The sequence below is a fragment of the Tupaia chinensis genome, unplaced genomic scaffold, assembly GCF_000334495.1.
Source record: "Tupaia chinensis unplaced genomic scaffold, TupChi_1.0 Scaffold000271_1, whole genome shotgun sequence".
Lineage (NCBI taxonomy): Eukaryota > Metazoa > Chordata > Mammalia > Scandentia > Tupaiidae > Tupaia > Tupaia belangeri.
The window spans coordinates 668,288-681,765 of NW_006159752.1; positions in this window are offsets into that span (position 1 = coordinate 668,288).

Sequence of the window (13,478 nt, forward strand, 5' to 3'; positions counted from 1 at the left end):
GAGAGACACCGAGAGAGAGAGAGAGAGAGAGAGAGAGAGAGGGAAAGTGAGAAAGCAAGCTACCAGATCCAGGACTTGAACCATGGTCAGCCATGTGGGAGCGTCCAGCACCTTTACCACCACACCACCTGCTGGTCCCCACCTCATGGTTTTTAATCATTTTTACAATTGATTATTTTTTGGATACAAAAATATAGCATGAAATCTAATTTATTGAATGTGTCATCAGTTTGAGTTCTTTGAAAATGTTCTATTTTATTTTATTTTATTTTAATTTTACTTACTATAGGATGTATGTGCTCACCAGAGAGACAGAGAGAGTAGGAAAGTGAGGAAGTTTAGAGTAGACAGATAAAAGGAGAAGAGATTGGAGCATGGCTGTCCCCCATGGGGGACTTTCTCAACCCTACCCCCAACTCCTGGCCACACCACAATCCCTTCTCTTCCACTCTCCTCTTGGGTTTTCACTGCACATCTCTCTCCAGCAAACACAAATGCCTTTTAGCAAATGCATTAGATGATAATTTATTTATGCATTATAAATTTTTTAATAGATTTTTTTTCTATAGGGCACATGCACTAGCCAGAGAGACAGAGAGATAGAACGTGAGAAAGTACCCCCCTGGGGGATGGTCACACTGCAGTCTATTATCCTCCATTCTCCTCTTGGGATTTTGGGCATGTATGAACAAACGCCTGGTGTGAGTTTCAAGCCTCTGGGTCTGGGACTCGAACTGTTGTTGACCTCATGGGAGTCCAGCAACATAACCATTACAGCATCTGCTGATCCCCTCTTTCTTTTTTAATTGTCAGAACATGTGTGTGTGCTGAGAGAGAGAAACAGAGAACTTACCCCCTAACAGAGGATGGTCACACCACAATCCCTTCTCCTTCATTTCTCTATCCTGCCATCCTGTTGGGATTTTTGAGTGGTGTTCGCGTGCATGCATGCACACCAGTGCAGCCTGTCGTTCAAATCACCAGGGACAAGAGTCTTGCTGTGATCATTCATGTGAGACCTGGCTTTCTTAATCACTCGGCTTCGGGGTCTTTCATTGTCCATCCCTTCTTTCCTTCTTCTGTTTAGCTCTTTTTCCTCTCCCTCCTTCTCTTTCTCTCCTCTCTTTGCTCTGCTTTTTGTGTTGAAAGCATTGTTTAATTAATGGTTGTTTATTTTTGCTTTTGTTTTTAAATTTTAGAACTAGCGTTTAAATCTCAGGCTGTAACTTTAAATACCATTTCAATTAGATCTCACAGGATCCAATATGAAGTATTCTGCTTTTCACATTTTTCTAAACAGTATGCTATTATGCATCCAATTTTCTCTTGACCAAGTTATCATTTAGAAAAGCACTTTAAATTCCTCAGTGCACAGTGTTGGGTGTTTACTTAAACTTGTATAATTAATTAAAAATTTCATAAATTATGTTTAGAACTTAAAGAGTGGCGTAATTACTTGTACAGGAAGATTAAAAGATATATCCCATCATGGTGAAATGATAATAATAATTTAGGTCCATTTGGAAAGTTTTTATCTTTTCTCATGTAAATACTTATTTTGGTGGAATTATATAAATACGTTTTTTTTTTTAATTCAGAATTTTGTCTTCATTTATTTCCACCAATTTTTCCAAAAAGATAGGAGCTTATTTATTTACCATGTATGCTAAAACTGTTTTCTATACTGCTAATTAAGGGTTTATAATTATTAATTGCATTGGGCTGCCTACTGTTCTAATGATTAAATGTGCTAAGACTTGATTTTTTTAATCACCAGGCATTAACTTTATTTCAATGTGGGGGTTAGATAAATGATGCTGAGTTGAATTTGTAACTTCTTTCCTGTTTTGGAGTGTTTCCTTAAGACAAAGCTACATAAATGGGGTACTGGCACAGAAAGTATGAATATTTTTATGGGCCTTAATACAATGCCAAATTGCTTTTCTAAAGTGCTGGAGCATTTAAAAATGCAATCAGAAATATGTGAGAGTTCCATTTCTTTATTCCCTTGCCAGCATGGAACATAATCACTTAAAATCATTTTTCCTAATTGAATAGTCTTAAAAGGGACATATGTTTTAACTTACATTTTCTTTAATTTTTAAAAAAAAAGTGTTTACATGTTTTATTTATTTCTTGAACTATGTATTCACAGCATTTGACCATTTTATGTACTGACTTAGCATGTCATTCTAGCTGACTTTAATAGTTATTAAGAAAACATCACTGTACTTTGCTTATTTACATACCATATTTTATTCTTTGGAGATACAACTCCTAATGAGTTCAGTGATCAAAATGGTGAGAGCAATATTTGATGATCATTGTTCAATAAAGATCACAGGAGATATAATCAATATGATTTTCTCAAATTCCATTTGATTAATGCATTGATAAACTTCGTCTGGTCTAGTACAACATAGAGATGTCTTAGAATTGTGAGAATTAATGTAACTTCACATACATGTAACAATTATAAGGTTAATCTCCAAAAGAGCCAGGAAAAAAAAAACATAGTGGTCACCCCTTAACCATCACCTCTGATTTTTTAATTAGTAAGTGAGTTATTATTATTATTTTTTGTAATGATCAGTTCCTTTGCTGGATTAGTTACATAAAACCACGCCTATGTGAATCTTGGGTTTATATATTCATTTAAAAAATAACTATTTAATTTTATTTATTCATTCATTTATTTTAATTTTATCAGACACACACACACACACACACACACACACACACAGAGAGAGAGAGAGAGAGAGAGAGAGAAAGAGAGAGAGAGAGAAAGAGAGAAAGCAAGCTGCCAGGTCTGGGACTTGAACCATGGTTGACTATGTGGGAGTGTCCAGTGCCTTAACCACCACTCTACCTGCTAGTCCCTATATATTCATTTTTAACAGGTAGAAAATGACCCACTGTTGGCACCTAGCCATCTACCCTAATTTTTCCTTTTGCTTGGGCAGTCAGGGGTACAGAAGGTCTCTTGTTGTGATGAGGTTAGTAGACGCGGAACCAGGGGATGGAGTATCAAAGATAGTTGATGTGTCCTGCAATGATTTTTAGATCATGGAAATTAGTAGATCCAATCTAAAAAGAGCATCTCTGCGTTCAGATCGATCAATTAATACGTCTAGGGGCCAGCCCCATGGTCTGGTGGTTAAAGGGAGCAGATCCCAAATGGCCAACTGTAGTTCAAATCCTGGCTTCAGCAACTTGAAAAACACAGTAGGCACATACGCATCTGTGCCTACCATCTCCGCAGAGTGGAGAAATGGACGAGAAGGGATCGTGGCTTGATTATGCCACATGGGAAGGTGTTTTCTCCCTCTCTCTCTCTTTTTGTCTCTCTTTGGCAAGAGTATGTGCCCACTGGCAAAATTAAACACAACAAAACAGAGAGTGAGGGAACTGCATCTTGGCCTGTGTACCTGGTCATTTTCTCTGGCGTGGAGGCTGTCGCAGCCCTCAGGGTGTACGCACAGTCCCTGCTGAGCTGACTGGGCTGTTGCCACGGCTTTTCTTTGTGTTTCTCCCGTTTCCTTGCACCCTAGAGATGTCCTCTTGGAGTAGTTTGTTTGTTGCGTGTTTTTCCTTCTTTTAGAATTTCATCTGACACCTACGTAGTTCTTCCCCTCTCCCGATGTCTCCGCCACCCCGAAAGCACTCCTCCTCTGTGGCTGTTGAGCCACTTTAGAGAAAAGCAAAACCAAACCCAATGGTACTTTCGGAGTTAGAGTCTGCCCCAGGTGTCCTGCTCTACATTCAGTTTGCCCTATGGACTGTTGAGGAGAGTGAAGCCAAAGAGACCAATTTCCATCTGGACTCTAGCCCAACCTGTGAGAGAGCTCTGAGAGCCGTGAGAATGAATGTAGGTTCACAAAGTGCTTAGAACAGTGCCTGGCACCTAGTCAACTCGGAATGAATGGAAGCCATTATCTCCTATATATAGGTTAGTTCTGTTTCTCAAGTTCTCCCTGGATAAGATTTTCATAACTTTACCAGCAATAGCCTATTAGCAATTTGTAGTAATGAAATAAAAAGCATATCAGTTAAATTGTGTTTGCTGTAAATAATATTTTTAAAGAAGTTTTTCTGTTAATTCTTCAAAACGTATTGTTTTTTTTTTTTTTCTTTTTTTTCACCATAGCAGGGAGAAGAGCAATATTCTTTCTTTTTGTTTGCTTATTTGGAGAGGTTTTTATTTTTATTTTTATTTTTTGCTATAGGGTGCATGCGCTCGCTGGAAAGGCAAAGAGAGACAGAAAGCAAGAAATCACCCCCCCAGGGGAGATGGCCATGCTGCAATCCCTTCTCCTCCATTATCCTCTTGGGATCTTGGGCGCGCATGCACACACGCCCAGTGTGAGTTTAAGCCATCAGGTCCGGGACTCGAACTGTCGTCGACTACATGGGAGTTCAGCGACATAGCCATTGTGCTAACTGGTAGTCCCAAAAGCAATATTCTTCATCATCAATTCTAAACACAGGAATCGAGAATTAGAATTTAAGGGTCGGGTGGTGATGCAGCTTTAATGCAATAGATCTCACATGGGGAAGGTCTTAAGGTCACATCCTGGGACCTCTTTGAGCACACAGCACCTGTGAGCCTCTGATCCAGGTTGAGACGAGGGGTGAAGGATGGTATGGTGACTACTGTTGAAGGTATCTGTCTCCCTGACACAGTCTCTGTCCCTCGTTGGAAGAAATAGATAAAAACAAAGAAAAAAAAGAGTTAGAATCTATCAGAATGAAAACATAAACATGTTTTAATTATATCCTTTAGAACATGTAGCATGTAATAGCTGCTTAATAAACAATAATATTTAATATTTATGTAGCACTTATGGCAAGTTAAGTTAAGCGCTTTATCAAGATTAACTCATTGATATTTTAGCTCACCTCCATGAAGTTAGAAGCAACATAGATTTTATTTTTTAATTTTATAAAAGAGAAAACTGAGAAACATGGCTGAGGTCTTCAAGCTCATGTAGCGCATCTGGAATTCATACCAAAATATATGTTTTTAATAATCTGTATAAATAAAAGTCCCATTTTCTTTCTTTTCCTAAATTTTATTTTTAAGCTTCATTTTCAAAATTTAAACAATCTGGCAAAATCAGGTAAATGCAAATTAAAATAAGCAGAGACTATTTTAAGTCTATCAAGCTAACAATAATGAAGAAGTAGAGACAATACTCCGTGACGACAAGAACGTGATTCAAGAGAAACTCGCCATTCTAAGAGAGGGAACAGGGCTATAACCACTGCGTAGACAACTTGGAAGCACCCACTGAGGTTGAAAATGCATACATGCCCAAGGCCTGGCAATTTCACCCATGTACGTACCGAAAGAAACTCTTGCATGTGTATTTAAGAATGTGCATAGTAGGTCAACTGGTGGCATGGTGGTTAAGGTGGTTGGATTTCACCTGGCCAATTGTGCAGTTCAAGTCCTGGACCTGGCAACTTGAAAAAACGCCAGGTGCATGTGCGTGTGTGCCCAGAATCCCAGATGGAGGGGGTACGAAGGATCGCAACGTGACCATGCTCCCTGCGGGTGCTTTCTCACTTTTTCTCTTCCCCATCTCTGACAAGTGCACATATCTTCAGGCAAATTTAAAAAAAAAGTAGAAAATAAAAGACTATGTATAGCAATATTGCTTGTAAGAGTCAAATATTTGAAACCATGCAAATACCACTTGACAGAATAGATCATTAAACTGTGTCATAGAGTGCACTAGCCTGAGATGTCAAAACATGAGTGAATTAGAACTATCTGTCTCATGTGTTGGGAAAAATCTTGGGGACAGAGTGCAGAGTAGTGAGAAAAGCAAATCGCAGAATGACACATACAGTATGTATACCATCATCATAAAATATATATGGTAGTAGTCACTGTATTCTATTTTCTCCAGAAAAATCTGGTAAAAGCCTAGGTACACTTCAAAAATGACTTTCATGCTTAATGGGCAATATCATAGCTTATAGTGATAGAAGATCCCTGTGATTAGTAACTGAGCAGAAAATAAAAAGCTTGGGTATGAGTTTATATAGACATTCACACACATATATAAAATGTATACATTATATGTATAGATTACATCTACACATATATAGTTTCTATATACACATATGTAGATGTAGATTAGATGTAGTACTTATATATGCGTTGTGTGTGAATGCATGCTTATAATGTGTATATTACATATGAACTTAATTAAGAATATAAAAGATAAAGAATGCATTGGATTATGCCTGTGTTTTATTTTCATAAATGTTCTAATGAGATATATCAATCTATATATGGTTTTTTTTTTTGAGAGGTTTTCGCTATAGGGCGCGTGTGCTTGCCAAACAGACAGAGAGAGACAGAGACAGAAAGTGAGAAATCACCCCCGAGGGTGGATGGTCATGCCACAATCTCTTCTCCTCCATTCTCCTCTCGGGATCTTGGGCACACATGCACAAGTGCCCGGTGTGAGTTTTAAGCTACCAGGTCTGGGACGCGAACTGTGGTCGACTACGTGGGAGTCCAGTGACATAGCTATTACGCTAACTGCTGGTTTCCAGTCAACATGTTCTTAATTGAGAAAATATTTAGTCTCTCTATAGATGGTGAAATACTAACAAAGCATAGTAAATTCGGCTACTGAAGATTTCCAAGTTGTTGAGCTTTGGGTTTGGTTTTTATTCATTTCTTCCATGAGAGAGATTGTAAAGGACAGTAAAAGAGAGAAAAAGAAGGAGACAGCATCCCAAAAGGTCTTGATGTCCACCCCAAGCCTTCAGTCAGCCCTAAATCATGTACAAGTGTGTACATGATGTATTCGGGGAGGTTTTGGGACTTGAACTGGGAATCTTCTCATGTAAATTTGTTTTAGAGATGATCATATTTCCCTGTGGCCATACCATCTGGACTTCTAATGTTTTATCTTTTATTTTTTTAATTTTTGCTATAGGGTGCGTGCACTTCCCAGAAAGACAGAGATAGACAGAGAGACAGAAAGCAAGAAATAACCCCCACCACGGGAGATGGCCATACCACAATCCCTTCTCCTCCATTCTCCTCTTGGGATCTTGTGCACGCATGCACACGCGCCCGGCATGAGTTTAAGCCACCAGGTCCGGGACTCAAACTGTGGTCAGCTACAAGGGAGTTCAGCGACACAATCATTACACCAACTGCTGGCTCCAAGAAACAACCTTTAAAATAATGATCATTTGCTGAAAGCTTAAAATTGGAAGTTTGGGATACTCTATTTATTAATTAAAGATTTATGAACAATTTGAAAAAAGTACAACTAAATAGAGAGGATTAATTTATTCATGTGTTTACCTCTAATGTGATTTACAAGATAGTTCTCCAAAATCTCAAGCATTTTCAAAATCTGATTAATGCTGGGTAGCAAAAAGAGAAGGTGTATATTATCAGGCAGTTGTGTTTTTTCTTTTTTATATTTAACATTAGCTTTGACAGTATTCTAGTACAATCTCCCTAATTGTGGGACTGTATGACTATGTTATGGTTTTGTAATTTTGATTGTTGGAACACCGCAGGTTTTATGGATGGAGTTATATTTACATGTAATTACAACTAATTTTGAGTATATTGATAACAGGCAGGTTTTCTATTTTAGCAAAAAAAAAAAGTATATATTTTTTTACCATGACTCAAGCGCCACCAAAGTTAGCTTTTGAATAGTTACACAAAACAATATAATTTAATTTTTATCATATAATTTTTAACTGAGTTTACAAGGGCATTTGTAATAATGTCAGAAATTTCACTTTCAATTGAATGTACTTCCAAAAGCATTATGTTGATTCCAGGGATTGAATGACAATCAAACCCTAATTGGGAATAGCTGATTTTCCTTTGACATTGATAAGCAATCTGGCATTATTTTGCTTTTTGCAGAGCTCTGCTACTAACGAAGGCGATGCATTAGCGGCTATTACTTTACTTCTCATGTGTACTGAGAACTTGGAATGGGAAACAAGTGAAATTAACAGTGTAAATCAGTTCAGTGGTGGAAACATTTTAGGTTTGTATTATCCAAATGGTAGCCACAAACCATAAATCCAAAGTGGCTATTGAGCTCTTGGGATAAGGCTGGTGCAGGCGAGAAATCAGATGATTTCATTTTAATTATTACTTGTTTAAACCTAAATAACCAGGAATGGCTAGTGGCTACCTTTCTGAACATCCGGGTCTAACCAGTTCTGATCTTGATCAAAGGTCTGAGTTACAAGCTGACATTAGGACAAGCCATTTGTAGCTGCTTGTGCTGAAATTCTGCTTTCAGAGTAACTGTTCTTACAATTAATACCAAGGGGGCCAGCAGGAGGCATTGTGGTTAAGACTCTGGACTTATACATGATCAATCGCCATTCACTTCCCAGACCTGGACGCTTGAAAATCATGCTGGGCATGTGCGTGTGTGTGTGCCCAAAATCCTGAGAGGAGAATGGAGAAGAAGGGATTGAAGTGTGACCAGCCCCTCTGGAGGGTGATTTCTCATTTTTCCTGTCTCTCTCTCTATCTCTGTCTCTCTCTGGCAAGTGTACATGTCCTGTATCAAAAACCTAATAAATAAACAACAAGAATTGAAGTAGGTACTGAGAATTTTTCAACACAAATAAACCTTCAGTTTTACATGGAAACCAACGTCATTACCTGTCCAATGTATTATTTGGGGTAAATAACATACAAAGTTTCCTTGAGAAATGGAAATTAATTTCCATTAATTTAATATGATTTAAATTTTTTCTTGCCCTTATTGCCAAAAAAAGTTAAAAAATAAGTGTTAGCAAGCAAGAAAATAACTCAATAACTGTAGGTAACATCATTTTATGACTGACAGAAAACTGGGGCAATTTAGTTAGGTCTACCTGTACTCCAAGGTCAAACAGCACATTCTCTATTGCTTTGTACAAAAGCTGCCTCTGTTTGACCCCACTCATTGGCAATGTGGTCATTTCTTGCATCTCATCAGGTGGGCGATTGTCCACCATGTAATTGTCTGCTACACTGTATGTTTGCGACATTGAATCTAGCCATCAACACTGAGATTAGAAGTTGACTGATTATAGCCACTAATGTTGAAGAGCATTTCACTGCATCAGAGAATCAATAAGCTGTTACTGGTTGGCACTGTAGTGCAGAGGTTAAGCATTACCTAGAGAAATCCAGATCCCACATGGCCAACAAGGGTTTGAGTCTCAGTATGTTGACTTAAAAAACACTCACGACACACTTGTGCCTAAGATTCCTGATGGAATGGAGAAGTGAAGGAAAAAGGATCGTAATCTGATTGAGGAGTGAGGTAGGGGCTTTCTCTCTCTTTCCCCTAGTACTGCCCTCCAGCTCATGGCCTTAAAAATAATCTTAAGGCCAACTAAAACCAATTGGTTCTTGAAAGGAAGGAATTAGTTATGGTTTACCCTGAAAGAGTTGAGAAAAAGAGAGGTAGGCTTTGGTTTTTCTGATTTAATCATCAGCTAAAAGGAGAGTTCTGTTCACTACACAAGGGTCTCACACAATGTGGATGATACCTTGATTAAAGCTCAAAGTACAAAGAGAATGTGTATCAGAAGCATCCAGGTTCATCTTATTGTCACATTTAATAATGCCTCTCCATTTGAAAATTTTAGGATTTGCAGGTGGCATGGTGGACTCCCACATGGCCGACTATGGTTTGAGTCCTGACCTGGCAGCTTGCTTTTTCACTGTCCTTCAATCTTTCTCTTGTGAGTGCACATGCCTTGTAACAAATTAAAATAACACTACTAATAAATAAAGTTAAATAATCCTTTTTTAAAAATAGCAATTTAAAGACAAATGCTAAACCAGTGAAACAGGGATAGACCAGAATACTCTTGGGTGAAGAGCAGGTATAGACACCCTTCAGAGTATTTGTGATTATAGTAGTTCCACACATTGGCATTTCCACCATGACAATGTCTTTTAGCTGACAAAGTACATTCCCCGGCCATTCCTCTTCTTAAACAGATTTCTAAAGTTATTGCATATCTCTAATTTCCACCTTTGAAAACCTCTTGGTTTTCATTAGTTCCTTGAATAGGCCTGTAAGAGCTTGTCAGCCTCAAGGCCGTCCTGTTTTTCAAACCTCATAGTAATAAACAGACAGCCTGGTTTCCCAGTCAACAAAAATGCATACATTGAGGGTTTTTGAATATTAATATTGTTGAGTACCTCCTGGGGCTAACAGACATATATGAAAGACATCTCCAGGTTCTTAAACACTACTCTGAAGGTCCAAATTTCTTTCATTAGCATACTGCAAAACTTTCAAAATTTCATATTGAACTGCATCTTTATTTACAAAATAAACTTTGAAGTGATTTGAGGAGAAAAGGAAGAATATCTTCTGTGCCAAACATTCAAGAACATATCCATAAGGGGTGCTTAAGACTCTGAAGTTTTCTTAAGTCTCAGAAAAGAGCGAGTGGATATAATAATAATAATAATTATTATTATTATTTTGAAAGAGAGAGATTTTTGCTATAGGGTGTGTGCACTTATGAGAGAGACAGAATGCAAGAAATCACCTCCCGAGGGGGATGGCCACACCACACTCCCTTCCTTCCCATCCTCCTCTTGGGGTTTTGGGCACGCATTCACACATACCTGGTGTGAGTTTCAAGCCATGAGGTCTGGTACTCAAACCGTAGTCTACCACATGGAAGTCCAGTGCCTTAACTACTGTGCTACCTGTTGGCCCCTAGTGGATATAATACTAAATCATCATCTTGTGGGTGACATGACAGAGAGTCAGAGCTATCCCTGTACATTGTGCCTGATTGATTTTCTGATGCTGAAAGAAAGATTTAACATTTGGAAGCATTAAGAAATTCCCCTCTTCTGTTCTAAATATGTAATACTGCATAGATCTGTTATTTTTAAATGTAGGGGAGACAGAAGGCAGCAAGAATCAACTCATTTTGATGAGATTTACTTAATGCTAAAAATGCTGTTGACCTTCCTTGATACTGTACCCGGCAGGATAAAGGCCCCTTCACTCTACAAGGTAAGAACTACAGCGGAAGATGGTGCCTATCCAAGAATTTAACAGGCCCTCTACAAAGGACATTTCAAAGACTGCACTGCCAGGTTCCTTTAGCTTTTGCTTATCTTTCTGAAAAAATCATTTCTTTTTTTTCCCCCCCAAAATTGTGTTACTAGTTGGATGCAAAGACTTTTTAAGGACTGAATTTGTGTTTCCCCATTCTCTCAGAAGAGCTTTGGTCATTCATTCATCCATTCTTTTATTTATTCTCCCATCCATTATTACTCATGGTGCACCTACTTCTTCCATAGCAAAAGAATGAGTAAGTTAAAGTCTCTGAGCTCAGAGTCGATCTCAGAGTTAGAGTTCTGTGGAGAGCTAGGGCAAGGAGGCAAGAACTGAATTTGACCAAATAGAACCAGAAGATTTGGCAACCATTCGGTTACTGTTACCCATGACCAAAATTGATGTGGAGTACTGTGGTTCAACTACTTCTAGAATAGGAGCACAATGGTGGAACAATTCTTTTCTTCCACCTCTCGATACCATGAAAATCCTGTTAGAATCTTGAGAATGAAATCTATTAAAAACCTAGAGATTTAAGAGTCCCTCAGGAAATATCTGACTAACAAAATCCCATTTTTCAGAGTGGGGTTTCACCTTTGCTCTCTAAGTGGTGCTTATAATTCTTATTATAACTTGTAGCTACCCATTGTTCTCTATTGAGCATTTCTCTCTAATGGAAGTCATATATCCCTGTCTCAAATAATAATTGAACCAAGTAAAGTACACACCTGGTTCTATGAAAGCTTTTTTTTTTTATTTTGCAACAAAAAAAGCTTATTTGTTTAATTAATGAAGTTAAGGAACTTAAAGGCACAGGATAAGGTTTGAAGTTTTGAGTATGTGAAATGTTGCTTGGGGAAATTAATGAGAAATATTTCACAAGAAGAGATCCTGCTTTGGCACCATGACCCTAATTTACAGCCTCTGTTTCCGGTAGAGCTCTTCACGAACTGACCTGTAGAAAGTCTCGGACAGCTAACCCCGCTAACCCCACCTCCGGTTGCCACTTCTCTTATTTGCAAACTCAGAGGAGCAAGCTAGGCAGCATTGCATCCAGTAGGCTGTTCCATGTAACGAGTGTGCTAATGTTACCCTTCTGTTCTTCTCCAGAATTTCCCCTGTATGTTAACTTCTCCATAGCCTATAAATTCTTCAAGGGCAAGAATCACTTTAGCTTATTTTATATCTCACTTAAACTATTCCAAAGAGATTAAAAATAATACGAAGGGTTCAATATTCAGACAAATGTCTTTATATATAATTTGTACCTCCTTTTCCTATTTTCAGCCTTTTCTCCAAGTCTCAGGAATTTGTTCAAGTATTATTTAAGAGTTTAAGTTAAACTTTTTCTAGCTTAGCTATCAAAAAATACTGAGTAACTTAATTAGGAATTTGAAAATGTTTTTTGTGTGTGTGTGTTTTTTTTTTTTTTTGAGAGGTTTTTGCTATAGGGATCGTGCGTTCGCCAGACAGACAGAGAGAGACAGAGAGACAGAAAGTGAGAAATCACCCCCCAGGGCGGATGGCCACGCCGCAATCCCTTCTCCTCCATTCTCCTCTCGGGATCTTGGGCACACACGCACACGCGCCCAGCGTGAGTTTAAGCCACCAGGTGTGGGACTCGAACTGCGGTTGACTACGTGGGAGTCCAGCGACATAGCCATTACGCTAACTGCTGGGCCCAGGAATTTGAATTAAAAAAAAAAAAAAGACAAGTATTCACATTTAGGGACCACGTTAACACCACTGACAAGAAATAGAGTTAAAAATAGTTTGTACCTTTGACCAATTCTTTTTCTAGTTGCTTAAAAGTAGGTGTCAGACATATTAAGTGGAAAATAATTGACATTGGATTTTTAAAAAACTTGTAAACACCCTCATTTTTATTCAGAAAATAATAATTGCCCTGAAAGTCAATGTAATGCTATATTTATAGTCAGTTCTCTTCATTTGAAATCATAGACACAATAAAAATAAAGATTTCACTTTCGTATGCTCATTATTTCTTATGTTAAAAAATCAGAGAACATCTCCCCCTCTCAAATATAATGCAGCTATTACAGAAGAAATGAGGTAATCAATTTCTAATATATAACACCACGACAATGAAATCAGCTCTAATTAAATAAAGACATCTTCTGTTAGGTCGGCAGAAATGCAAAGAAAGCAATTCCGCATGCCATTCCTCTCACAGTCGGAAGGACGAGGCTAATGAAGAGACTATAAGGTTAATAACAATCCTATTTCACTCCACCATTTCCTCCCTCCAAACATACAGCCATGTTTTTAACAAAGTCTGCTTTCTTCTTGAAAAAACAATTTCAAAGTAACTTTAAGAAATGAATTATTGAATTAATTTTCTCAGAAAAAATACTCACACCA